General features: G+C 39.9%; 1 long non-coding RNA gene across 3 annotated transcripts in view; it reads right to left on the bottom strand.

The window, feature by feature from the left end:
- The window catches only part of LOC134298221 (uncharacterized), a 110,594-nt gene that overhangs the window by 18,805 nt on the left and 64,284 nt on the right, over positions 1-27,505 (bottom strand). The window contains exon 2 of one of the 3 annotated variants that reach the window (XR_010005177.1): positions 720-849. The exons of 1 other annotated variant lie outside the window; for it this stretch is intronic. This is a non-coding gene — a long non-coding RNA (uncharacterized LOC134298221). Of the gene's footprint in view, positions 1-719; positions 4,577-27,505 lie in introns of those variants that run through there. One more of the 3 variants, XR_010005176.1, reaches the window with a different exon arrangement.

Below are 27,505 nucleotides of genomic sequence, written 5' to 3'. Positions count from 1 at the left end.
AGTTCGCCCTAACCCGGGTTTTAAAATCCGGGTCAGCGTGGACTTTTCCGCTGTGTGAAACTGTCCTCGGTCTCCAGCACATTTCTATGATTAACTTCCAGATTATACAAGAATTGAACAGTCCCGCATCTAATATGCCAGTCTACTATACTCACAACAATGCCTACTTGTAATTTATCACTTTTTCATAACCACTATATTAAGACTATAACTTAAGATCAAACTTAAACACTGCCTGTGATATAACAGTAATCTTTAAACATTATTTATATAATTCTGGGAGAGTGAGGACTCAGTTAATGATGGGGAGGAACATTGCACGTTTCAAATGCTGGCTCATGTTTTGCATTCCGCTATTCCCTTATGATTCATTGTTGATGCTAATGCAACAATGATGCACAGAGGATGGTAGAGGACAACAGTGGAGAGAGAACAAATGAAGAAACCGGGAGAACAAGACCAGGAGTTGAATGTAGAAAGAAGTGAATAGAGGGTTCTGGACCAAGAGGCCGATGAAGAGACTCAAAGAGCAGCAGCAGTGTTCCTTAAGGCTAGTGGATCACAGAAAGGACAGTGAATAGCATGCACCCGTCAGAGGCATTTTCCTCTTGTGAATCTGGATAAAACTGCACAGATTGTTCTGGTGTTGTTGCTGTAGTTGCTGCTTTTGCTCCTGCCACTCAGGCATGAATATGGAGTGCTTTTGTGATTTGATTTACCTTCCTTCTGTGTGGATTGAAGCTGGTACAAAGAATGTGCTTTGAAACAAATGGAGTTTCTTTCTTGATTGTCCCTGTTTTCATTTTTAATTCATGACATTGGATTCCTTTTCCTTCTGTGACTGGGGAACTGAAAGAGAAGAACAAATTTCAAACTAGTGATTCTGCCAATTGTTTTGGGAGATTTGGGGTATAACGTTATGCCATTTTCTTGTAAATCTTATGGACAATGTTTTAATCAGGACTCAGCATTTTATTTGGATTTAATCTGTTTAATTGATTGATATGTGTTTTAATTGCTCATGTTTTAGATTGTTGATTTTGTTAAGATGCATTTTAATGTTTGTAAGCCGTTTTGAGTCCCCTTTGGGGTAAAGAAAAGCAGAATAGAAAAGTAAATAAATAAATATAAAAGTCTTTACTCTGTATATGTATATTTTTAATTTTGCCTTCAGCAACGTAGATGTGTTTTGTGCTACAGACCAGGGGCTTGTAACATTCTAGTGACTCTAGAGGGAAAATAACTTCGGGGAAAAATAATTGCTTTTGAGAAATGTGAAAGTGTTAATTTTTAGGGTGCCTACAATGCCAATGTATTACTTTGAAGCTTTGGAACTATATGTGCAACCAATTAGTCCTGTAGAGCAATTTTCCAACCTCTGATTAAATAGACTACAGCCCATGGAAGTTTTTTTTTTTCCACAATAAAATGGTTAGTCATTGAGCTACCACAAGACTCTTCATTGCTTCGTAACCCTTTGGAAAATAAAAAAGATTGGCAGTTTGTTAGCTGTTCATTGAAAGCACAAAAAACATATATCGTATATACTCGAGTATAAGCCGACCCGAATATAAGCCAAGGTACCTAATTTTACCACAAAAACTGGGAAAACGTATTGACTTGAGTATAAGACGAGGGTAGGAAATGCAGCAGCTACAGGACAAATTCAAAAATAAAAATAGATATTAATAAAATTGCATTATTTGAGGCATCAGTAGGTTAAATGTTTTTGAATATTTATATAAAACTGTAATTTAAGATAATAATAATAATAAGACTTTAATAAGATAAGACTGTCCAACTCTGAATACCTATATACTCAAGTATAAGCCGGCCAGGACCCTCACTCGAGTATAAGCCGAGGGGAGCTTTTTCAGCCCTAAAAAAGGGCTGAAAAACTAGGCTTATACTTGAGTATATACAGTAATTTATAAATAATAAGTATAAAGCATTGAACTATTAGGTTTGATATCAAAACATGAACAGTACATGCAGCACACTAAGAAAATGTATAGTACTGTACTTCAGGAGAAGTATTTGAAGAAAAAGGAAGCCTCCATAGTTTAGTGCTTTCAGTGTTGAACAATAACACTGGACTATCATGGTTTGAATCATCGTTTGGCTATGAAAACCCATTAAGAGTGGTACATCACACCACAAAGATTGTCAAGTTGTCAAATACGTCAAACGAATGTTGGAAATGTGGGGAACAGGTAGGCACGTTCTACCATTCCTGGTGGTCGTGCGAAAATGTGAAGAAATTTTGGAGGAAAATCCATGATAGAATACAGAAAATTTTGCAAATAAAGATTAAAATGGAACCTAAATATCTCCTTTAGGGAATGTTAGATATAGAAAAAGAAAAGAATAAAGAGAGATTGTTCAATTATATGGTAACAGCGGTGAGGGTAGTTTATGCTAGACATTGGGGAAACAAAGAAATACCGGCGATTGATCAATGGATACTGAAAATAATGGAAATTATGAACATGGACAGGCTGGCACACTTGACATCAACAAATCAAGGAAGAGCAAAAAGTCAAACAGATTGGCAGATGTTCAAATACTATTTTTAAAAAGGAAAAGATGAAAATAGTAATATGAATAAGAAAGAAGGAGAATAGAAGAAAAATTGTTGTTTTCTAAGTACAGTAAGATAAAGGTAAAGGTTTCCCCTGATGTTAAGTCCAGTCATGTCTGACTCTGGGGCTTGGTGCTCATCTCCATTTCTAAGCCAAAGAGCTGGTGTTGTCTGTAGACACCTCCAAGGTCATGTGGCCGGTATGACTGCATGGAGCACCGTTACCTTCCAGCTGGAGTGATACCTATTGATCTACTCACATTGGCATGTTTTCGAACTGCTAAGTTGGCAGGACCTGGAGCTAACAGTGGCCGCTCCCGCCGTTCCCGGGGTTTGAACCTGGGACCTTTCGGTCTGCAAGTTCAGTACAGTAGAGTCTCACTTATCCAAGATAAATGGGCCGGCAGAACATTGGATAATCGAAAATGTTGGATAATAAGGAGGGATTAAGACAAAGGCCTATTAAACATAAAATTACATTATGATTTTACAAATTAAGCACCAAAAATCATGTTTTACAACATATTGACAGAAAAAGCAGTTCAATACGTATTAATGTTATGTAATAATCACTGTATTTACGAATTTAGCATCAAAACATTGCAACATTGACTACTAAAAGGCAGACTGCCTTGGATAATACAGAACATTGGATAAGTGAAGCTTGGATAAGTGAGACTAATGAAGGAAGGGGATGCAGGAAGAGACAATGAAAAGTGTATAAGGACTCTGAAAGACCCATATATCACCATGAAGTAGATGGAAGTCAATAAACTCCTGTGTTTGTGTTATAGTTTTTGTTTTGGTTTTTTTTTCTTTTATTTATTTATTTATTTACAGTATTTATATTCCGCCCTTCTCACCCCGAAGAGGACTCAGGGCGGATCACATTACACATATAAGGCAAACATTCAATGCCTTTAACATAGAACAAAGACAAGACAAACATAGGCTTCGAGCTGGCCTCGAACTCATGACCTCTTGGTCAGAGTGATTTGTTGCAGCTGGCTGCAGCTGGCTGCTCACTTTTCTCTTCAGTCCTTTTGTCTCTTCAGTCTCCCATTTTTGTTTCCCTTTCTTTTTCATTTTTTTCTTTTCATAAACATTATCTTTTTTATCTTATATATAAGGAAAATACTTCTTATGTGTGTCTTGATTAAAATTGCCTTTCCTGTGGAGATTGACTCCCGGGACTGCTTCTGTAGTCCCGTGGGTCAGTCCCCACAGCCATCCCAGTTCTTCGGGCTCCTGCACCCCAAAGGAGCAGGATGGCACCCATGCATCATTTTCACGTGTCAGGAGAACTCTCCAGAGGGGCTGCTGGCAGGCCCATTGGGTAAATTTTTGAGAGGAAAATGGGGGATTGTAGGGAGCCTGAATATTATCCTGGGATGTTCAAGGATGGCATTTAGCTACCCCCCGAGGGAAAGCCCAGGGTTTGGGTTGGGGTTGGGAACAGCAATAACCCAGTTCCTCCTGGGCAGGGGTCCTCAAACTTTTTAAGCCGAGGGCCAGTCCACAATCCTTCAGACTGTTGAGGGGCCGGATTTTCATTTAAAAAAAACAAAACAAATACATTCCGATGCACACTGCACATGTCTTATTTGTAGTGCAAAAACAACAACAACAACAACAACAACAACAACAACAATGAAAGAGCAATACAATATTTAAAAATAAAAATAATTTTAACCAACATACATTTATCAGGATTTCAATGGGAAGTGTGCTCCTGCTTCTGGCCAATGAGATAGTCAAGTTAATTAGGGTTGTTGTTGTTGTTGTTGTTGTTGTTGTGTGCCTTCAAGTCATTTCAGACTTTGGGCGAGCCTAAGTCTAAAATGTATTTATTTATTATTTATTTATTTACTGCATTTATTTACTATATTTGTATCACACCCTTCTCACCCCAAAGGGGACTTAGAGTGGCTTACAAATTATATGTACATACAATATATTATATTATTAGCATAGCACAATATTAGCATTATATATTACTATATTGAACTATACCACTATACTGTAATATTATTAGTAATATTATACGAATGTAATATAGAGTATATAATTAATATTATTATATGGTATTATTATTAGTGTTATATTGTATTACATTATAATATTATTATCAATATTATATGTATATACAATATATTATATTATAAAACTGAGGGCAGGGGCCAGGTAAATGAGCTCAGAGGGCCGCATCTGGCCCCCGGGCCTTAGTTTGGGGACCCCTGCTCCTGGGCTTTGGGGCAATGAAGAAGGGCCCTCAGGCATGAGAGGGAATTGCAACAGGTGTCCTGCTGTCACATTGAATATCATTCTTGGAAGCAGGTGGAAGAGGCAGGAGCAACCTCTGTACCTCTGAGGATGCCTGCCATAGATGTGGGCAAAACATCAGGAGAGAATGCTTCTGGAACATGGCCATACATGTTTCAGAATCAACACAGTGAGTCCGGCCATGAAAGCCTTCAACAACTCACTAACTATTTTCAGCTTTCTGTATAGAATCTGTGAGGAAAGAAGATGAATATTGGTAAATGACTGTCCTGCAAGACATTTAAGAAGTACAGTAGAGTCTCACTTATCCAACGTAAACGGGCTGGCAGAATGTTGGATAAGCGAATATGTTGGATAATAAGGAGAGATTAAGAAAAAGCCTATTAAACATCAAATTAGGTTATGATTTTACAAATTAAGGAGCCCCGGTGGAGAAGTGCGTTAAAGCGCTGAGCTGCTGAACTTGCAGATCGAAAGGTCCCAGGTTCAAATCCCGGGAGTGGCTTGAGCACCCACTGTTAGCTCCAGCTCCTGCCAACCTAGCAGTTCGAAAACATACAAATGTGAGTAGATCAATAGGTACCACTCCGGCAGGAAGGTAACGGCGCTCCATGCAGTCATGCCGGCCACATGACCTTGGAGGTGTCTACGGACAATGCCGGCTCTTCAGCTTAGAAATGGAGATGAGCACCAACCCCCAGAGTCAGACATGACTGGACTTAATGTCAGGGGAAACGTTTACCTTTACCTTTTACCTTTTCAAATTAAGCACCAAAACATCATGTTATTCAACAAATTTGACAGAAAAAGTAGTTCAATACACAGTAATGCTATGTAGTAATTACTGTATTTACGAATTTAGCACCAAAATATCATGATGTATTGAAAACATTGACTACAAAAATGCATTGGGTAATCCAGAACGTTGGATAAGCGAGTCTTGGATAAGTGAGACTCTACTGTATATTTTTCTCTGAACAATCAAGGAGTATTTGATGACTCTAAGGTAAGACACATTATCTTCACTTCATTTTATTTCTTAATTAGTCGCTCTCCACCAGAATGCTCCGAGCGACTTACAATTTAAAAAATCATTCCACAATATAAAAACATTCAACATAAAAACATTCAACAGTGACTATTTGGCAAATTAGATCTGATTTACTTAAATGCACAACCAAACAGCCAAGTCTTGAGCGCTTTTACAAAAGGTTACAATTCCAACATTGCTCTAACATATGGAGGCAATGAGTTCCACAGGATTGGAGCATAGGTCGAAAAGGCTCTACGCCTTGTAGCTTCCAGGTGTACCTCCCTAGGGCCCAGTACGTATAGGAGGTTTTCCTGGGAGGATCGAGGTGACCACTGATGGAAAAAAAGGAATGAGGCGGTCCCTAAGATATAATGGTCCTTCTTTTTTATTTTCGGGAGTCTGTGAACTCTTTTATAACAGATTAACTAAAGTTTCAGCCTTAATTACCTTCCTGGGTAGCCTGAAACATTTTATGTCATTATTATGATTTCTCAAATAAATGGTCAGAATTTTGTACACTTAGTCTGTCGCAATGCATGTACCTACAGAACTGCAAATTGGCTGTAATTAGAATGATATTTGGTGTCTGGGTTATGTCATGCTGTCTGAAGAAATTATTGTCCTAAGATTTCCGTTTGCCTTAATGGACATGAGAGGGTGCTGTTGGATTTAGTGTGTCAAGTACGAAAGAGAAACCTTTCTGCTTTTGTTATCTGCACTGTATTGTGCGCAGTAGTCTCATTACATTTTAGTTCTTAAAGAAAACATACTTTTCTGTTATAAAAAAATCAGAGATCAGTTCAAGATGTAAAAGCTTCTGTTCCGTTAGTAAGTAATCATGTGGGTTATATATGTTTTCTGGTTTCTTATTGCTTTTCATGGTAGAGGGCGGAAGGCTGCAGGAACATTAATAGATATTGAAGAAAATAATAATAATAATAATAATAATAATAATAATAATAATAATAATAATACATTTACTGTATTTTTATATCCCGCCCCATCTCCCTGAAGTGACTCGGGGCGGCTCACATGTGGCCAAGCCCAACAACATACAATAAAATAGTAAAGTAAAAGGTAAAGGTTTCCCCTGATGTTAAGTCCAGTCATGTCTGACTTTGGGGGGTTGGTGCTCATCTCCATTTCTAAGCCGAAGAGCCAGCGTTGTCCATAGACACCTCCAAGGTCATGTGGTCGGCATGACTGCATGGAGCGCCGTTACCTTCCTGCCGGAGCGGTACCTATTGATCTACTCACATTGGCATGTTTTCGAACTGCAAGGTTGGCAGAAGCTGGAGCTAACAGTGGGCACTCACTCCGCTCCTGGGATTTGAACCTGGGACCTTTCGGTCTGCAAGTTCAGCAGCTTAGTGCTTTAACACACTTTGCCAACAATATAAACACAACAATATAAATACAACAATATAAATACAACAATATAAAATACATAACAATCATAGCAGATCAACAACACACCTTCAACAGAGTAAAAAAGCATGGCCATTAAAAGAGGCTATATCATGGCGCTTCAGTCCATATTTGGTTATAATTATTGTGCATAGATACACTAAAAAATCTACTATATATTATTTTGTGTTGGCCCCTCAGTTGTGGAATTACTTTCCCATTGAGATTAGATCCACCCCTCCCTAATAGCATTTAGGAAACAACCTAAGACCTGGTTGTTCAAGAAGGCATTCAGTGAATGACAGGAGTATTAAAATATGGAAAGAGTTAAGATAACTTTGAGATCGATGCAAGACTTAAATGTTTTATGTTGCATTTGTCATTGTTATTTATAGCTTTAAAGTTTAAATGGTTTTAATCTATTGTTATATCTGGTTAATTTGATATGTGATGTTTTATACATGTAAGGCATTGAATTTTGCCATGGATTATGTTGTGAACCTCTTTGAGTCCCCCCAGGGGTGAGAAAAGTGGTATATAAACACAATAAATAAATACATTTTCAAGGGCTATTCAGGGTCTCAAGCACAGACAATCAGAAATTATGTCTCAGGTGCCCTTGAATAACTATGGTTTCATTCGTTTTCTGGCAGCAAATTCGTGTTAAGATATCTTCTTTTCTATTCTCTAATGATGGCATATTGTAATCCGAATGTACTGCTCTGGAATGCCTATATGAATATTTTTCCACTTCTATTTTTCTACATTTTATTATGTTATTATTTATATTCTGTTTTCCTCCAATGAGCTCACAGTTGCACTTTAGCCTCAAAACAATTCTGTAAGGCTGGTCAGGCTGAGAAACAGAAACTAGCCCAAATACAAAGTTTAGGGGAATTTCCTTTGGACTACAGCTCTCAGATTCTCCTAGAAGGCATGGTCATGGGTGATTATGGGAATACAAAAAGAGGTTTTAGTTCTGCCTAAAAGACTGCAATAATCTCATATATATATTTTTAGTTTTGAACTTGGGATTGAATGGTCTTATACTTTAAAATATGATACAATAGCTCAGCCTTCCTGCATTTTTGTGGAGATTCTGTTCATTTTATTAACTGGGACAGCGTGGATCAGTCTCACTACAGAAGAATTCCAGGCTCCAAATTAATGAAGTTTCTTAAAAATGTCCTTGAAGTATAGTGATTTTTTAGTCATTCCTAGTAGGTATGTTGTGGGGATTTTAGTATAACAAAATGCTTCATATGGGAGATACAGCTGGAGCTCATTCAATGTGTGTTAGTTCCAATTAATGTTGAGATGTTTTTAACATTTGGTTTTAATGTATATGTTTATTTTATCTGTATATCTGTTTATGCGGCATCAAATTGTTGCCTCCTTGTAAGCCGCTCTGAGTCCCCTCCAGGATGAGAAGGGCGGGGTATAAATATAGTAAATAAATAGTAAACGAACTATGAGACAGAGACTTGCTTCCTTCTGAAGTTTTATTCCTACTAGTATGGTCTGATATTATTGCCACGTTCCAATTTCAAGATGCAATGTATGCTTTCAAATGTTGATTTTATTGCAGCATAGCTCTCCATAGGACAGGAAAGAATGAGATTCAGTTAAAAAAGAAAAAATATTTTCTCAAAAGCAAGTAGGTATTTTTTTAGCTTTCCAGAAAACTTTAAAATGCTCTACAGCAAAGTACAGTATTGTTAAAAACCCTACAAAATTAGTGAAATTCATTTCAAACCAACGACTCCCTAGTCTGGATTTTATAGCTCAATAATAGCTTGAGCCAAAATGGGTCAATAATTAAAATCAAATTTTCTTTTATGGATCAAAAATACCTAAGAGGCAGGAGAGCCACATTCTAGGGTTTTTTTAACCACGCTGTTTCGGAGACTGAGTTCTTCTTCCATGTTTCCCTGGCATTCCACTTTTCTTTCGTTTCATTCTTCTCAATTACACTTAGCCAAGGCAGCTGTATTTATATCTTTGCTTCCGTTCCAGATGGGAGTGAGACATTAATAAATATTCAGATTGTAGATGGACATAAACAGGCCTATATGCTTGGTCCACCTCAGTCTCTACGGTATTACTTCTGATACTTTTCATTATGCTTCTGGATATTTTTTAAAATTCAGATTAGGAACATTGTGCTTTTCTCCTTTCCTTCTATATGCAACGTTCTTTCATTTCCACGTCTAACAACTTCTACGCCGCTGTGCCACACATCTCCAGGGAAATTTCTGAATAGGTGAGACAAAGGAGTGGGGCTGTGGGGAAGAGCTCCCTTTCTCGGGTTTATAAACTTGAGTGTACTCTCTCTTTCTCAAATTTGTTTTCTCAGCTGGTGGCACACTGTAACACTGCCTCGATGCCATCAGTCCTGCGGTGAGTCGTTTCGTATGGAATCTGAAGTAGTTTTTAAGACAGAGATGGAGGCAGAAGAAAAAGAGAATTTAATAACAGCTTAGAGGTTGAATCTCTGTATTTGCTTAGCATATGGAAATATGTGCTGAATCAACACTGCACATTCCACCTGCTGAAATGTTTGCCAAAACAGCTCACAAAAGGGAATTGCTGCTTTAAAAAAATGAGCATCTTTGCTAAATATATGCCACTGGCCTAATATACCACCGCACTGTTTCTGCCTTCCAGTCAGAGCTGTAGCCAAGGGGGGGAGGGGTTAGGGGTTCAACCTCCCCCGCATTTTTCAGGTTTTGAAAAAAAAACCTGGTTTACTTATGAACTGTCATATTTTGTTCTTGTTTTGGGCTTGGACCCATGTTAGTTGCCTCAAGTCCCTTCGGGGAGATGGTGGCAGGATAGAAAAATATATTATTGTTGTTATTATTATTATTATTATTATTGTTGTTGTTGTTGTTGTTGTTGTTGTTGTTGTTGTATGACACAGCAAACAAGATAGACATACTGGATTTCGTATCACAAAATCACAAGTCGAACACTTCCTAAGTGTCTAGGACTGTGTTATGTATTTTTGGATGATGCGTGCAGATCCCAGTAGGGTGGCCTTTTGCAGTTGGCAGATCGTAATTTTCTCAATGTCTATTGTTTCCAAATGCCGGCTGAGATCTTTTGGCACAGCACCCAGTGTACCCATCATTACCGGGACCACATGCACTGGTTTCTGCCAGAGTCTTTGAAGTTCAATCTTGAGGTCCTGATAGCGGCTGAGTTTTTCCTGTTGTTTTTCGTCAATGCAACTGTCACCTGGGATGGCGACATCAATGATCCAAACCTTTTTCTTTTCCACAACTGTGATGTCTGGTGTGTTGTGTTCCAGAACTTTGTCAGTCTGGATTCGGAAGTCCCACAGTATCTTTGCGTGCTCATTTTCCAATACTTTTGCAGGTTTGTGATCCCACCAGTTCTTTACTGCTGGGAGGTGGTACTTGAGGCATAAGTACCAATGAATCATTTTTGCCACATAGTTGTGCCTCTGTTTGTAGTCTGTCTGTGCAATTTTCTTACAGCAGCTGAGGATATGATCAATGGTTTCATTGGTTTCCTTGCACAGTCTGCATTTTGGGTCATCAGCTGATTTTTCGATCTTGGCCTTAATTGCATTTGTTCTGATGGCTTGCTCCTGGGCTGCAAGGATCAGGCCTTCTGTCTCCTTCTTCAGGGTCCCATTCTAGAGCCATAGCTCATGAATTATTAACTATTATTATTATTATTAATCAAATCAAATCACCTTTTATTGATTTGCCCATCGGCCGTATCAAAACATTTAACACATAGACATACATAGACATTAATTTTAACAGGTTAACCAAATCCCCATGAGTGTCCACTGAAGTTTACCTGTCTTGAGTATCCACTGAAGCTTATCGATGGTGACTGATTTCTAAATTATTTTGCATTATGGAACTACTCTTCATGATTTGCTAAAATTTAATTTCAAACCGCCCCCGAATTTTTTTTTGGCTACGGCCCTGCTTCCAGTCTACATGTTGTGGGGGGGGATGTACAACCCTTTCCAATAGGAAATTTCCTAATTCAACTCCTATTGTCATGTTTAGGACAGCTGCAGGTTTTGTGCAAGGCATTGTTCATCTCACATTCCATACTCAGAAGCTAACCAGACTTAATGCTGATACGATAAATGAGTGACTGCAATCTCCCATAACCTTTTTCATGCTCTACTTTATGTTTACAAAGCAAAACCATGTGCAACTGATTTTGCAGCTTGCAGCAAGCATATTTCCCTGCAAAATGTTTTGCCCATTTCCATCATGCCTGAATACTGAATCATGCACAAATATCTTTGGCGCTTAAAAAACACTCTTCCCCTTTCTTCCCAGCAGGGTTGACCATGCTTCAGAGACTAAATGTGAAGATGAAGAGGAAGAAGGAGGTAAAGGAAATAAATAATTCTCCCCACCCTTCCAGTCAAAAGAAGTAGTAATCAGTCAGATGTAAAAAGGTCAAGTTAACAATAACAAAAGGTGCGGCACAATGAAGTGACGGGTGTAGTCCCGACTTGAATGCCAGATTCTCTTGCCAGCAGAAGCAAGAATGAAAAGCAAGGTAAATGATGTCACCGGGAGATGAGTTTTAATCCCTTTAAGGCAAGTGGTTTTCTCTTGGAAGGTATTCTTGGCATGTTATTAATTATTGGATTTACCGTATATACTCGAGTATAACCCGACCTGAATATAAGCCGAGGCACCTAATTTTACCACAAAAAACTGGGATAACTTATTGACTCGAGTATAAGCCGAGGGTGGGAAATACAGCAGCTATGGGTAAATTTCAAAATAAAAATAGATACCAATAAAATTTCATTAATCGAGGCATCAGTAGGTTAAATGTTTTTGAATATTTACCGTATTTCAAAGAAAAACAGTAAACTAGCTCTATAAGTGGAAAAGTAGGGGCAACAAAAACAATATGGTATCAACAATAACCTAATAATAATAATAATAATAATAATAATAATAATAATAATAATAATAATAAAACTTCATTTGGATCCCACCCCATCTCCCCAGGGGGACTCAGGCCAGCTTCCAACATAGTAACAGGCAAACTTTCAATGCTTATATAAACAATGCAGAGCTAGATATAGATCTATAATTATAGACACTAATTTCACATATGCATTTCCCCCTGAAACGTTTGCAAATCCCCTCTGTGTGTGTGCATTTCCCCTACAATATTTGCAAGCTATGTATGTATGTATATATATATATATATATATATATATATATATATATATACACACACACACACACACACACACACACACATATATATACATATACAAATCTATCTAGATATGTCTTTGTGTGTTCATTTTCCCCTTGTAATATTTCCAGGGCCGGCCCCACTATTGAGGCACCTGACGCCGCCGCCTCGGGCGCAGGCCCGGGGGGGCGCCGTCAGGCTGGGCGGGAGGCCCTGACGGTGCCCCGCCTCCCGCCCAGTGCGCCCTGGCCCGTCTGGCCTTTTCTAGCTGGCCAGAAAGCAGCGGAGGTCCCTCCAGGCCGCAATCGCGGCCTACAGGGACCTCCGCTGCTTTCTGGCCTGCTAGAAAAGGCCAGACGGGCGAGCGGGAGTAGCGTGGGAGGCGGGGCCAGCTCTGGCGCCGCCCCCCCGCCCAGCGTGCCCTGGCCCCGCCTCCCACGCTGCGTGGGAGGCGGGGCCAAGGCACGCTGGGCGGGGGGGGAGCGGCGTCAGAACTGGCTCCGCCTCCCACGCTACTCCCGATTGCGGCCTGGAGGGACCTCCGCTGCTTTCTGGCCTGCTAGAAAAGGCCAGACGGGCGAGCGGGAGTAGCGTGGGAGGCGGAGCCAGCTCTGGCCCCGCCCCCCCGCCCAGCGTGCCCTGGCCCCGCCTCCCACGCTGCGTGGGAGGCGGGGCCAGGGCACGCTGGGCGGGGCCAGGGCGCGGGAGGCGGGGCCGGTGGCGGGGGCGCTTTTCAGGACCCCCGCTTCCCATTAAAAAATATCTCCGGCCGGCCCTGAATATTTCCAAGCCCTATATATAGGTAGGTAAGAATATATTCATATCTATCCAGACATCTCTCTTTATATAGATATTTGCAGAGACTTGCAAACATATATAAAAATAATGTGTATGTATGGCTACAGATACACAGGTACATGGATCTATATGTATAAAGGATTTGCAAAGATCTGCAAACGTATGAGGGGAAATTCATATATAAGATTAATGTATATAGATACACATATAAAGGTACATAGAGATGGCAAAAGCTTACAAGGGGTTAATGCCTATATATCTGTAGGAGAGTTCAATAAATCTTTCAGGGGAAAATGCTTTCATGAGATTAATGAATATATATTTTTCTTCTTCCTGACTTGCAAGGGTGTCGTTATCAAAACATTCCCTTGATTAAGAGCGAAGGAGGCTTTGCAAAAGAAAACACACGGATAAGTAGAAGAAAGAAATAGATCACATATTGCAAGCAATAGCCTGTAGCCTCTATTGCTGGCCTTGACCTTAACCCGATTATAAGCCGAGGGAGGCTTTTTCAACTCATAAATAAGGGCTGAAAAACTCGGCTTATCTTTGAGTATATACGGTAAATTGTGTCCGTTCTAAAGTTCTCAACATTAATCCATTAATCCTAGTAATCCACCTTGAATTGAACACAGGATTCGGGGTGTAAACTGTGTTGTGCTTCAGGTTCTGATGAACTGCGGCACCCAGAATATTTTGGTTAGGACTGGTGGGCCACACAATTCCTACCTCTAAGCTAAACAGAGAGGACATGAACCTATGATATACTGAAGTATGTGACTATGAGACAGCAGCTGAGGCATGCTTATGTATATGTATTCATTATTCTCCAAGTAAAGGTCATGGAACTAGTACATCAAGTATGCTTTCAAAAGGATAGCATTTCATCAGAAACAGCCAGAAATAAGATACCACTTGGTAACTTTGCTAATCCATTAGATATACATTGGGCAATCAAGCTATTATTTGGAACATTCTTCAAACAAGGAAACAATATCCCACTGACTTTAGGTGTGGTTTATTCTCAGACAAAATATAACTCTTCAGCAGTTTTAGGTTGATTTGCAAGTATATGAGAGTTCAAACAGCAACAACCAGAAATCTACGTGCATTACTAATAGTGCTTTAATGGCTTATGGGGATGCTGATAAGTATGTGAAGTAAAGTCACTTTTGTATGGAGCTATGTGGACAACTCTGTTGCTAAGAAGAATTAAGGGCACATCTACATTGACCACCTAGGTCAGTTTGGAACTTGTTTGGGAGAAACCAGTTTCCCTGTACAGATGATTAGATTGACATGTTTTGAATAGGTTCTCAAACAGGTTCCAGAATCTGCAGAATTTTTCCCCCTTTTTCAGGACAAGATGTGCTTCAGCAGCCTGGAGGCATAAGAAGCGGAGGGGGGGGAGTAAGTGACATTTAGCAGTGGAATTAATCAATTATCTGTCCCAGGGGATCCATTAGCCCCCTGCTGCCTAACTATGCCCTTGGGTGTTTTTCAACAGCCCATCCTCCTGCCCAACATTAAAACACAATCCATTGCAGGCAGTTGTCTACAATTTGCTTCATATTCTGCAGAGCCAATTTCGCTATGTGAAGTGGTTTACACTGGGCACTCTGTGAAGTGCATTAAGAGGTTGAATCAAACTTTATGTACTTTAAACCCTTTAATTCATGCTACAGCACACTTTGGCAATGTGTGTTTTGTAGCTGCTGGAGTCTGAAGTCATTTTGAACAGCATTAAATGGTTGGTGCAGATGTGCACTAAGTCTATGGTGTGGTAGATATCAATCCCTTCTGAATCTCATGTACATTAAGTTGCATGATGGTATGTATTAATACACCAAACCCACAGGTGGAACATGAATTATTAGATGTTTGCAACTGTACGCAAACCATATAAGGCTTTAAAGGTCTTAACCACTTTGCACTTTGCCTAGAAACTAATTGGCAACTAGTGGAGTGGTTTTAGTATAGACTAGCTGTGTCCGGCCACGCGTTGCTGTGGTGTTGTCTGGTAGTGTTGGTGAGAACTTGTTGAGGTAGTGGTGGTATTGAATGTCTGTTGTATGGTTGTCTTTAAGTTTAGTATGCATTTGGTTGTTTGTGTACTGTGAAAGTAGTGAGGGTAGAGGGGGGTCTATGTCCCTGTGTAGTATTGTATAGTATAGTCCATGTGTTGTGAATGCTTGGATTGCGTCCTGCTGCATAGTAGAAAGGGTTGGGCTGGATGGCCCTTAGGGGTCTCTCCAAACTCTTGGATTATATGCTTCTATCATCATCATCATCATCATCATCATCATCATCATCATCATCATCATTATGTAGAAACTGGATGGCCACCTGTCAGGGGTGCTTGGATTGTGTCCTCCTGCATGGTAGAAGGAAGTTGATCTGGATGATCCTTAGGGGTGTCTCTTAACCTTATGATTGTATGATGTTCTTCTTCTTCTTCTTCTTCTTCTTCTTATTATTATTATTATTATTATTATTATTATTATTACAGTAGAGTCTCACTTATCCAACATAAACAGGCTGGCAGAATGTTGGATAAGCGAATATGTTGGATAATAAGGAGGCATTAAGGTAAAGCCTATTAAACGTCCAATTAGGTTATGATTTTACAAATTAAGCACCAAAACATCATGTTACACAACAAATTTGAAAGAAAACGTAGTTCAATACGCAGTAATGCTATGTAGTAATTACTGTATTTACAAATTTAGTACCAAAATATCACGATATATTAAAAACATTGACTACAAAAATGTGTTGGATAATCCAGAACGTTGGATAAGTGAATGTTGGATAAGTGAGAAACTGTATTAGATGTTTGCAACTGTACGCAAACCATATAAGGCTTTAAAGGTCTTAATCACTTTGTACTTTGCCCAGAAACTAATTGGCAACTAGTGGAGTGGTTTTAGTATAGATGTGATATGCTCACACCTATATGTTCTCGTAACCAGTCCCGCTGTCTTGATTTGGGGCTGGGCTTTAGCACAGCAGGTTAAACCACCAGCTGTGGTAAATCTTCTCAATGCAAGGGTGACAGTTCGAAGCCTGGGTCAAGGTGAGCTCCTGGCCTTTAGCCTAGCTCCTGCCAACCTAGTGGTTCGAAAGCAAAAAATGTGAATACATAAATTGGTACCACTTAAAAGCAGGGGAGGTATTTTAAAAGGTACCCATAAGGAAAAATGTTATTAAAAATGCCAGTGATTTGACCAAAAGAGGAGAAAGGTTACGAACAGCTCTTCGGCAGGGAGATGGAGCGACAGCAACCCCCCCCCCCCCCAACACACACACACACACAATGGCCGGAACCAAGCACAAGCCTCTTAGATGCCAAAGAGCTGTTCGTAATATATACCTCCTTCTATGTACAATTGAGGGGCCCCTGGTGGTCCAGTGTGTTAAAGTGCTGAGCTGCTAAACTTGCAGACCAAAAGATCACATGCAAATGTGAGTAGATCAATAGGTACCGCTCCGGTGGGAAGGTAACGGCGCTCCATGCAGTCATGCCGACCACATGACCTTGGAGGTGTCTACAGACAACGGCGGCTCTTCGGCTTAGAAATGGAGATGAGCACTAACCCCCAGAGTCGGTCACGACTGGACTTAACAACAGGGGAAACCTTTACCTTTATCTATGTACAATTGTCTGTCTTGCCTGTGTATAAAAATGGCACTGAATGTTTGATGTATATGTATGTTCTGTGATCCGCCCTGAGTCCCCTTCGGGGTGAGAAGGGTAGAATATAAATACTGTAAATAAATAAATAATAAATGTTGAACTAATTGGAGTTTCTAGACTTGGTGTAAGGGTAGCTCAAAAAGCAGTGCATTGAAGATGTCCAACCTTGAGGTGACCACTGAACACGCTATCACTTTTAGATCTTCCCGTTCTTGTGGGGGGGGGGGTGCAGCTGATGATCATCTGAAGTTTATAATAAGCACTCCTGACCATTGCTCCTGAAGTGGACTGACATTTGAAGAGACAAATTCAGGAGCAGTCCCAGGCTGCAAACACAATCTTTCGGGGGGAGTGTAACATCATCCAGAACTAGTTGACTCACTGCTAATCCCAGGTTAGGCCACTTAATACACCTCTGTATTGTCTGAGTTCAGTTTCACTTTGAAAATGATATGAAGCTGATATCCCTCCATAAGGGATGTAGCTTTCCATCAGAGTGTGTAGTTCTAAAAATTAGTTTTGAGTTATAACTCCCAGAATCCTGCATGGAGCTATATTCTGTCCTGAACTGACAATTGAATAATAATAATAATAATAATAATAATAATAATAATAATAATAATAATAATAATAAACTTTATTCTTATACCCCGCCCCATCTCCCCAAAGGGACTCGGGGCGGCTTACATGGGGCCTTGCCCAGACACAACAATATAAAAGCAAAAGCAAAACAATAAAACAAATTACTCAACAATAAAACATCAACATCAATAAAAACAGTCATAAAAGGTCAACATACAAAATAAAATGTTAAAACAAGAGATGAATTCACGGATCTGGGCCAAAGTGCAAAATATGTCAAAGTCAGGGAGAGGTAATTATAAATAAATCACATGGTAACTGAATAAGTAAATGTAGTGAGATTAGGGATGAATTGCTCCTGGGTTTGCTTTACAGATCCTCTGCCAACTTATGGCGGCCAGATACGTTTTACTTTATTTTTAGGGGGAAATGAGGGGGAGGGTTCGGGGAGGGGAGTGCATGCCATCCCAATTTTCATCAGGATGGCATGTAGGGTTAGTGGGGACACAAATCCACGCAAAAGCATGGATTTTGGCACTATCTGGAAGGGCCCTGAAGGAAAGTTTCATTGACACCGGCAGAATTCCTATTTGGGTTAAATGCCCTCACTTCGTTCATAATGTATACCACCCTGAGATTCCATTGTAAAGGGTAGGACAGAAATATTTAACTAACTAAATATTCCATCGTCTAATTCACCTGCATACATGGTAGGGACTTAAACCACCCACTACGCCATATATACTTTTTAGTAGAGCATCAGTACAAGGTAGGCTGCATTCAGATCATGTTTACTGTTTTATTAAAGGAGGTATGGGACATAAGATTAAACTATCCATTGGGTCAAGCTGTGCTGGACCCTTTGTGGAACGTAATTGAATGATCAGATCCAGTTTTATGTGTCTGTTTCTTTTCTCCTTAATTTTTTGGCCAAAAACAAAAGGCAAAACAGCAGCAATCACTTATCCTCAAAGAACGCAGGATAAAGCACACTGAACTCTACTTGTCTGTTGTAAGTCTGCGGAAGTAGAAGGAAGTTCTGTGTTTTCTCACAACTGCTATATCACACTTTCACTTACATCCAAGCATCCAACTTCACCATGGGAATAAAAAATGGAAAATGTGTGTTTATCAGAGGAAAATCGTCACAAATTAGTCAGCAATGAAAACGTACTGATAGACATTAGCCTACAAGCCAAAAGTGGGGGAGAGAAGCATTGCATTTCAGCTGTGCCTTCACTTCCGAAAAGATTAGAAAGAACTGCATTTGCAGGGCAAACATGACAGAGGAAGGAAGTCTGCAACCGTTCTTTAAAAAATATATATTTAATGCTCATTTTAGCCAAAGCAGCTCATTCTGTTTTAATATTAAAATCAAGTTTTGTGCACATTTAAATTCATTTTTCAATGTAATGTTATAAAATATTATTTTGATTAAGTTGCTCATGATCAACTGCTGTCCTGGAAAAAGGAAACACTGTAGTGTAAATTCAGATTTATTATCACTATTATTATCATCATCATCATCATCATCATCTTCTTCTTCTTCTTCATCACCATCATCATCATCATCACATGGTTCCCCTCTTTTGGGACTCATGACAGCATCAAACAGTTAAAAGAGATGTTGTATGTCTTTCAGGCTGTGTGGCCATGTTCCAGAAGTATTCTCTCCTGACGTTTCGCCCACATCTATGGCAGGCATCCTCAGAGGTTGTGAGGTATGGATAAACTAAGTAAGGAAAGGAAAGAATATATATCTGTGGAGAGTCCAGGGTGTGACAAGAGTCCTTTGTCACTGGGAAGCCAGCATTAATGTTTCAGTTAATCACCCTACTTAGCATTGGAAAGGTTTTGTCTCTTGCCTGGGGGCATCCTTTGTTCAGTCATTAGCTGTCCTCTGCCCTCAGAGTGTTGGTTCCCATCTACTGTTTTGATTTTAGAATTTTTTAATACTGGTAGCCAGATTTTGTTCATTTTCATGGTTTCTTCCTTTCTGTTGAAGTTGTCCACATGCTTGTGGATTTCAACACAACACAGAAATGCTGGACCATTCCAACAACTATCATGTCAGACTACACAGAGAAGCCATTGAAGTCCACAGGCAAGAGACAAAACCTTTCCAATGCTAATTAGGGTGATTAACTGAAACATTAATGCTGGCTTCCCAATGACAAAGGACTCTTGCCACACCCTGGACTCTCCACAGATATATATTCTTTCCTTTCCTTACTTAGTTTATCCATGCCTCACAACCTCTGAGGATGCCTGCCATACATGTGGGCGAAACGTCAGGAGAGAATACTTCTGGAACATGGCCACACAGCCCGAAAGACATACAACAACCCTGTGATCCCGGCCATGAAAGCCTTCGACAACACAGTTAAAACATTTACAGCAAACTGTAACTAAATACAGTAGAGTCTCACTTATCCAACATAAATGGGCTGGCAGAAGCTTGGATAAGCGAATATCTTGGTTAATAAGGAGGCACTTAGGAAAAGCCTATTAAACATCAAATTAGGTTATGATTTTACAAATTAAGCACCAAAACATCATGTTATACAACAACTGACAGAAAAAGTAGTTCAATATGCAGTAATGCTATGTAGTAATTACTGTATTTACGAATTTAGCACCAAAACATCACGATGTATTGAAAACATTGACTACAAAAATGGCTTGGATAATCCAGAACGTTGGATAAGCGAGTGTTGGATAAGTGAGACTCTACTGTATCACCTTTGAAAAATTCAACCAGTAAAAACAGACACTACCGAAAACATCAAATAAAAGTCCAGTACCTTACACAAAGCCTGTTTCCCCTTTAAAAAAGAGTTTTCAAAGGCCTGCTAAAATGAAAAGGGCTTCATATTAATGTAGATAGATAGTAAGGAGCATTGCTATTACAGTGTCTCCTCACTACTTCGCGGTTCACTTTTTGCGGATTCGCTGTTTCATGGTTTTTCAATTAACTCTAAAAGAATATTATAAATCATAAAAAATTACAATTTGCGGCCTAAGGAAGGGAGGAAGGAGAAGGCGAAGGGAGAGAAAAGGATCCCAAGCGGCAACGAGAGGAGAAGGAGGCGATTTTTTCAACCCACAATTGGTTGATAAAGACTTAAAATAGTGTATAACTACTAAAATAATGTATAAATATTAAAATAAATATAGTGTCCCTACTTCGCGAATTTTCCTGGAACATAACCCCCGCGATAAGTGAGGGAACACTGTATGTATAAATATACTATGGACAAGCACTGGTTTCACTTTTTCAGCAACACATTTAAGGTTCAATTCAAATAGGCAAGTGGCATGTTGAACATCTTGGGTGAGTAATCTCTGCAGTGTGGCATATATTGAAATGGGAATGTAATTGCTTCTGCACACACCCAGCTTGCAACTGAACCCAGCTTTGTAGTTCAGCCACTGAAAAGCTGTCAGATCTTGGTAAATGTGAGTCAAACAGAGAGCTGAGTCCATATTGAAGCTATTATACATCTGCTCTTACCACATGTCATGTGTCACATCCATTATCTGTTCAATGCACATTTTAGTATGCTAGCTGTGAATTGCCCTACTGTCAGTAGAGACAAAGAATTATATGTACTAAAGCTAGTGGAAAAGTAGAAGATACATGATGCAAAAGCGGTGAAGGGGAGTCTACTAAAATCTAGATGCATTCTAAATCCTTATTCTTGTGATTTAACTAGTGTGTATAATAAAGAATAGCGCATATACATATATTCTAAGTATGTGTGCATTGCTCTTTATGCTATTTACATTAGACTCTTAGTCAATCAGCACCTATGGGAATTAGTAGATGCTGGATAAATGTAGCTTCTGGTTGCTTGAGGTCTGGTTATTTGAGAGTCTACTGTATATATGTGTGTATTCAATATTTTGTGTGTATCTTATTCTTTATGCCCTCTCTTTTTACATACACATATACAGTGTTCCCTCACTACTTCGTGGTTCACTTTTCGTGGATTTGCTGTTTTGCGGTTTTTCAATAAATTCTAAAAGACTATTATAAATCATAAAAAATTACAATTTACAGCCTAAGGAAGGGAGGAAGGAGAAGCCAAAGGGAGAGAAAAGGAGACCAAGCGGCAACGGGAGGAGAAGGAGGAGATTTATCAACACACGACTGGTTGATGAAGACTTAAAATAGTGTATAACTACTAAAATAATGTATAAATATTAAAATAAATATAGCATCCCTACTTCATGGGTTTTCACTTATTGCGGGTGGTCCTGGAGCATAACCCCCGCGATAAGTGAGGGAACACTGTATTTTACATACATCAATACATATCTATCTACCTTTCAATATTATCTCTTTGTGCTATTCCTTAAACATTGCTTTACCACTTTTATGTTTAATTTTGTTAAAATGTGTTTAATATTATACAATATTTTATTATATGTACAGGTCGAGCATCTCCTATCCCAAAATCCAAAATCTGAAATGCTCTAAAATCCAAAATTATCCACATGGATGGCTGGAGTAGTAATATCTTTGCTTTCAGATGGCTCAGTGGTCACCACTTATTACATGCAAAAATTGTTTATATTATAGTGTTTAACTTATTTTATAGCATCATGTATAAGGTGTATACGGAACATAAATTAATTTTGTGTTTAAACTTGGGTAACTCATATGTATGCAAATATTCCAAACACTGGATATCTTAAATACTTCTGATCCAAAGCACTTTGGATAGGGGACAGTATGTGTCTGTGAATAATATATTCTTAATATTATCATAAATATAATAATAAAATATTCTGTATTTGAATTAAACTGTTTGTTCCTTGCTTTCTTTTATAAATTCTTTGAAGAAGTGTCAAGTTTCCCACATAACCATTGCTGATGATTATGAAGAATAAGAAGAACCTTCCCAAATAATTTTGAAACTATTCCAAAATAGCTAGTAAATACATTCTTTTTGCACATATTTAGACATTTGCACACCTAAGAGTATGCTGGATGTGAATTCTTGCTCTTCCTTGACAATTTCTTCTTCAAAATGCTCCAAAGTAATACTTTTGTATGCAAGGGTGTAGAGTATTCCAGTCAATCTTATGATCTGGTTCCAAGACATGTCCATAACTGAACTCTTCCAAAATAAAATCTGTCTAGGACAGTGACTCTAGACATTCTGAGAAAAAAAGATAAATAAGATAGCAAAAATATTCCTTCTGTTATTATGATATTGTGAGGTGTTCAGTTGTATGATCCAGATGATGGCAAGAAGATATAACCCTGCAATGAGTACTTGATATTTATAGAGTTCCCTGCATTATGGAGGGACAATGGTCTATAAAAATAATATTATCAATGCCCGCCCGCCCTTTCACCCCAGTGTATACAACTACTTCATACATTTTATTGAAACCCCAAGGCACATCACCAAGATTTTTGTGTGAAAATGGTTGGTGAAAATGTCATAGCTTAGTGCAGCAAAGGGGGTGTGGGTAGGGGAGCACAGTACACTTGTAGCCTTCTATTTAAAAAATCACCCAAACTAGGGGGAAGATGTGGGGTGAAACACATAATATATCTTGGGAAAGGTAATGTCCTGTTATTGTTAAAAACTGCTGGGACCTCATTAGTGACTATGAAAACATCATCTGCAAGTTCTGTAAGGTAATAAATCTACAGTGGCTAACTAAGGGGGCTGGGGCAGGAGCAGAAAGCAAGAGTAAAGACTATTCTAGGCCTTTTCTCTGCTCACACAGCTGTAAGTCACGCATTTCCACATTGCCTAGCCAAGCAGCTTCCAGAAACTATAATGGATTATGTGAGCTCAATACTCTGCTGAAGCATGATAAGATAACGGATTTGAATTTTCAAGATTGACAAATAGCTTCTGCAGTCTTTGCTCCCTTAGGCCCTCTTTTCTTTGGCTTGCTGATCAAGAGCTATACAGAAGATATGGAAGATGCTTCAACGTCCAGTTCATTTTACCCTTGCTATAGTAAGATATACAGACCATCCACATTGCAGAATTGTAACAGTTTGACATCACTTTAACTGCCATAAAATTCTGGAATTTGTACTTTATTGTGACATCAGAGCTCTCTAACAGAGAAGAGTACACATCTTACACATCTACAAATTGCATAGCATTGAGTCATGGCAGTTCATCATTGCTGGCAATTACAAGTGTGATTGTCTTTCAAGGGTACAGTCTTGATAGCGAGTTCATAAATGACTGCGGAAACCTGTTCTGGATCTGAACGGTCTTTCACAATGAGGACATAAATTTCCATATGGAAGGAGGTCCCAACAAAAATTTCCTTGCACACCTTCCACTTTGCACTTTTCTCCCTTTTGCCCTCTATTTATGCCTCTTTAAAATCCATAGCACTGTTGGAAACAGTTGACCTCCAATTAGAATACTCGGGTGTTGTCGAAGGCTTTCATGTTTTCCGAGCTGTATGGCCATGTTCCAGAAGTATTCTCTCCTGACGTTTCGCCCAATCTATGGCAGGCATCCTCAGAGGTTGTAAGGTATGGAGACACCTTCCCTGCTTGGTTTCTTCATAACTCACAACCTCTGAGGATGCCTGCCATAGATGTGGGTGAAACGTCAGAAAAGAATACTTCTGGAACATGGCCATACAGCCTGGAAAACGTACAAAAACCTAGAATACTCAAGGACCACATGTGTTTATTCCACATTTTTAAGCTTAGCTTTAAGCCCATCTTTAAATCTCTTTCGTTGCCCACTGAATTCTGTCTTTCAATCTTGAGCTGAGAGTAAAAGATCTAATTTGGGAGATGGTGATAGGGCATTCAGACAATGCGGCCAATCCAGTGAAGTTGATGGAGAATCATCCCTTCTTTGCTGGTGGTCTTTGCTTCTTCCATTTGTCTGCTGGTCTTCCCAAGGGATTTGCAAGATTTTTCGGAAGTAATGCTGATGGAATTCATAGAATCATAGAATCATAGAATAGTAGAGTTGGAAGAGACCTCAAGGGCCATCTAGTCCAACCCCCCGCTAAGAAGCAGGAAATCGCATTCAAAGCACCCCCGACAGATGGCCATCCAGCCTCTGCTTAAAAGCCTCCAAAGAAGGAGCCTCCACCACGGCCCGGGGGAGAGAGTTCCACTGCCGAACAGCCCTCACAGTGAGGAAGTTCTTCCTGATGTTCAGGTGGAATCTCCTTTCCTGTAGTTTGAAGCCATTGTTCCGTGTCCTAGTCTGCAGGGCAGCAGAAAATAAGCTTGCTCCCTCCTCCCTATGACTTCCCCTCACATATTTGTACATGGCTATCATGTCTCCTCTCAGCCTTCTCTTCTGCAGGCTAAACATGCCCAGCTCTTTAAGCCTCTCCTCATAGGGCTTGTTCTCCAGACCCTTAATCATTTTAGTTGCCCTCCTCTGGACGCTTTCCAGCTTGTCAGCATCTCCCTTCATCTGCGGTGCCCAAAACTGGACACAGTATTCCAGGTGTGGTCTGACCAAGGCAGAATAGAGGGGGAGCATGACTTCCCTGGATCTAGACGTTATTCCCCTATTGATGCAGGCCAAAATCCCATTGGCTTTTTTAGCTGCCGCATCACATTGTAGGCTCATGTTTAACTTGTTGTCCACGAGGACTCCAAGATCTTTTTCGCACACACTGCTGTCAAGCCAGGCGTCCCCCATTCTGTATCTTTGATTTCCATTTTTTCTGCCGAAGTGAAGTATCTTGCATTTGTCCCTGTTGAACTTCATTTTGTTAGTTTCGGCCCATCTCTCTAGTCTGTCAAGATCGTTTTGAATTCTGCTCCTGTCTTCTGGAGTGTTAGCTATCCCTCCGAGTTTGGTGTCATCTGCAAACTTGATGATTGTGCCTTCTAACCCTTCGTCTAAGTCGTTAATAAAGATGTTGAACAGAACCGGGCCCAGGACGGAGCCCTGCGGCACTCCACTTGTCACTTCTTTCCATGATGAAGACGACGCATTGGTGAGCACCCTTTGGGTTCGTTCGCTTAGCCAATTACAGATCCACCTAACCGTAGTTTTGTCTAGCCCACATTTTACTAGTTTGTTTGCCAGAAGGTCGTGGGGGACTTTGTCGAAGGCCTTACTGAAATCTAGATATGCTACATCCACGGCATTCCCTGTATCGACCCAACTCGTAACTCTATCGAAAAAAGAGATCAGATTAGTCTGGCATGACTTGTTTTTGGTAAATCCGTGTTGACTATTAGCAATGACCGCATTTGTTTCTAAGTGTTTGCAGACCACTTCCTTAATGATCTTTTCCAGAATCTTGCCTGGTATTGATGTGAGGCTGACCGGACGGTAATTGTTTGGGTCGTTCTTTTTTCCCTTCTTGAAGATAGGGACCACATTCGCCCTCCTCCAATCTGCTGGGACTTCTCCTGTTCTCCAAGAACTCTCGAAGATGATTGCCAGTGGTTCTGAAATAACTTCCGCTAGTTCCTTCAATACTCTTGGATGTAGCTGATCTGGCCCTGGGGACTTGAATTCGTTTAGAGTGGCCAGGTGTTCCTGGACAACTTGTTTCCTTATTTGGGGTTGGATTTCCCCCAATCCTTCGTCCATTCCATGTTGCTGAGGTTGAAGATGGCTTTCTTTTTGTGAGAAGACCGAGGCAAAGAAGGCATTAAGCAGTTCTGCCTTTTCCCTATCCCCTGTCACCATCACCCCATCTACTCCTTGCAGTGGCCCTATCGCCTCCTTTTTCTTCCTTTTTCTACCAACATAAGCAAAAAAACCTTTTTTGTTGTTTTTTATGTCCCTGGCAAGCCTGAGCTCATTTTGCGCTTTAGCCTTGCGAACCTTTTCCCTACAGGAGTTGGCTATACGTTTGAATTCTTCTTTGGTGATTTCTCCCCTTTTCCACTTCTTGTGCATGTCACTTTTGAGCTTTAGCTCAGTTAGAAGTTCTTTGGACATCCATTCTGGCTTCTTTGCACTTGTCTTATTTTTCTTCTTTGTTGGCACTGTTTGCATTTGCGCCTTGAGTATTTCACTTTTGAAAAACTCCCATCCATCCTTAACTCCCTTGTTTTTTAATATCGGCGTCCATGGAATGCCGCTCAGTAATTCCTTCATTTTTTGGAAGTCAGCTCTCTTAAAGTCCAGAATGCGTGTTTGACTTGTCTTAGTTTCAGCATTCCTTTGTATTGCAAACTGCAGGAGCACATGGTCACTTGCCCCTAAGGATCCAACCACTTCAACTGTATTGATCAGGTCTTCCACATTTGTTAAGATTAGATCAAGAGTTGCTGATCCCCTTGTTGCCTCTTCTACCTTCTGGACCATAAAATTATCTGCAAGGCAAGTGAGGAATTTGTTGGACTTTGTACTCTTGGCTGAGTTTGTTTTCCAGCAGATATCGGGATAATTGAAATCGCCCATGACTACTATATCTCTTCTTTGTGCCTGTTTGGTCAGCTGTTGACAGAAGGCTTCATCAAGTCCTTCATCCTGACTCGGAGGTCTGTAGTAGACACCCACGACAAGATCTTTTTGAGTCCCGGTTCCCTTGATTCTTATCCAGATGCTTTCAAGCTGGTTTCCCGGATTACAGTCTTGCATTTCTTCTGCAACGTAACTGTTTTTGACATATAAAGCTACTCCCCCTCCTCTCCCCTTTGTTCTATTTATGTGAAAGAGGTTATAGCCCTCAATGGTTAAATTCCAGTGATGGGAGTCATCCCACCAGGTTTCAGTGATGCCTATGACATCGTATGTGTGGTGCTGTGCTAGGAGTTGGAGTTCGTCTTGCTTATTTCCCATGCTCTGAGCATTAGTGTAAAGACATGTAAGCCCCTGTGACCTCCCCTCGAACTGTTTATTTGGGATTATTGTGCTCTCTGTACTTGGTCCTTGCTGTGTTTGTGCAGCCCTCCGTTTAGCCTTACGGCGGTTCC

The sequence above is a fragment of the Anolis carolinensis genome, chromosome 4 (genome assembly GCF_035594765.1).
Source record: "Anolis carolinensis isolate JA03-04 chromosome 4, rAnoCar3.1.pri, whole genome shotgun sequence".
NCBI lineage: Eukaryota > Metazoa > Chordata > Lepidosauria > Squamata > Dactyloidae > Anolis > Anolis carolinensis.
This window is presented reverse-complemented; position numbering and strand designations above follow the sequence as displayed.